This window comes from Notothenia coriiceps, unplaced genomic scaffold (assembly GCF_000735185.1).
Source record: "Notothenia coriiceps isolate Sejong01 unplaced genomic scaffold, NC01 NC01_scaffold00008212, whole genome shotgun sequence".
NCBI classification, from domain to species: domain Eukaryota; kingdom Metazoa; phylum Chordata; class Actinopteri; order Perciformes; family Nototheniidae; genus Notothenia; species Notothenia coriiceps.
The window spans coordinates 1-1,705 of NW_011340913.1; the positions used below are offsets into that span (position 1 = coordinate 1).

Below are 1,705 nucleotides of genomic sequence, written 5' to 3' on the forward strand. Positions count from 1 at the left end.
CGATCCCCGATTTTTTTCCTCTCGATTCCGATCTTTTGAAAATCACGTGATCGGCTCCGATCCCCGATCACGTGATCGGATCGGGACATCTCTAAGGGGAAGTGTGCTGCTTCTTCTTAAAGGGACAGGCCGGTAGAGAATTAAAGTCACCCTACAGAAACATGCACTTCTGTACTGTCTATACGCCATATTCTTCAACAGATGCACAGCAGTTATGCGCACCTACTCTCAGCATGTGTTTTAAATAGATATGATATATTTGAAGTAGTTTTCCTCTGTATAAACAAAGTGGTATTCCTTGTTTCTGATCAGAAGATGCACAGGCTGCTGGACGAGCAGTCTCTGCTCTGCTCTCAGCTCAGCGTCCTACCTGGAGCGGGACCCCCTTCCTCGAGCCTGGCCCGCCCCGGCAGGACGGTAGCCACTCAGTGCTGCATGCGGCTCGGGACCCCCCCCGCAGTTGAGGAGACCCTCAGACAGTCCCCCCCTGGATCAAAGTGCCTCTGTGAGCGCCTGGACATGAAGCTGGACATGATGGGCTTCCTGCAGAGAGTAAGACATCACGTTAATATATGAAGGGAAACAAGTAGAGAGAGGATGACGTGTCGAGGTTCAGTCTTTGATACTTTTATATTATTAAGTAAACTCCTGTCATGTTTTTCAGTTGAAGGAGTCTCTGCGTCATTCTGTGAACACAGACTCCTTGGAGTAAAAGGTGAGTTCATTTAATCATAATTGAAATGTCTGCCTGCATACATCTGATATAGAAATTCATTTATTAACAGAAAATCAATATTTGAGTCAACAAGAAGGAAGATTATATCGCTTTCTTTTCTTTTTCAATATATCAAAAGTTTACTTATTTGATTAACATTGCAGCTGCATAGTCAATGAAGAACACAGAAAAAGACAACACTTAATGAAGCGGATATGGATTGATTAAATGCTATGGAGCCCTAACCCTAGTTTAGACCACATAACTGCCCGTGTTACGAATAAATATTGCAATTTATACCCGAATAAAATGTCATTTTAGGTTTAATTTAAATTGTGCTTGTATATCATCCTGATGTGCAGGTGTCCGTGGTGCTGCCTGAGAACCAGGGGGGGTCCTGAAGTCTTCCATTCACTGAAGAATATTTTTTCAGATGTACCCCTTCTGTAATAATTGTTAATATGTGCCTCTAGAACCACTACGAGCTGCATGAGAAGCAAACTTTGTTGTAAAGGAAAGATGTGTAATAAAAGAATAACGGCATAGGACAGGCTGTCTAATCATAAAAACATGTTTAAAATATATATATTTATATAAATGTAAGTATTTAATACAGATACACACGAGGCTTCTGCTCAGAAAGCACAAAGCTTCGTGTGAATAATTCCACTGCAATAAACCGTAGAACAGTGAAACACGTTTGTGCTCTTTCTTACGTGTCTGTATTATTTCACATCGAGGTTGTTGTTGTTTGTTGTGCTGGGGGGACGTTTGGAACAAAAGCTCCAGCGGTCTACAGAACACTTCAGCAGGATGTCTCAATTACCAGAGGATAATCCCCCATCAAGACTTCAAAAGGGTTTGATTATCACAAGGGTCTTTTTGTAGGAAAGAGCTGAAAAGAACGGGCAGAAACACTCCTTCCTGTTCCTGTGCACTTCCATACCCATTTACATGTCCTATTATTTTATTTGATATGTTCCTGAAACT

At 41.7% G+C, this 1,705-nt stretch overlaps 1 long non-coding RNA gene across 1 annotated transcript; it reads left to right on the top strand.

Moving 5' to 3' along the window:
- The first annotated feature begins 317 nt into the window (after positions 1–317).
- On the top strand, positions 318–1,390 carry LOC104944488 (uncharacterized). The gene is made up of 3 exons (XR_798230.1): positions 318–552; positions 665–715; positions 1,078–1,390. It is a non-coding gene; the product is annotated as an uncharacterized lncRNA (long non-coding RNA).
- Positions 1,391–1,705: the final 315 nt, after the last annotated feature.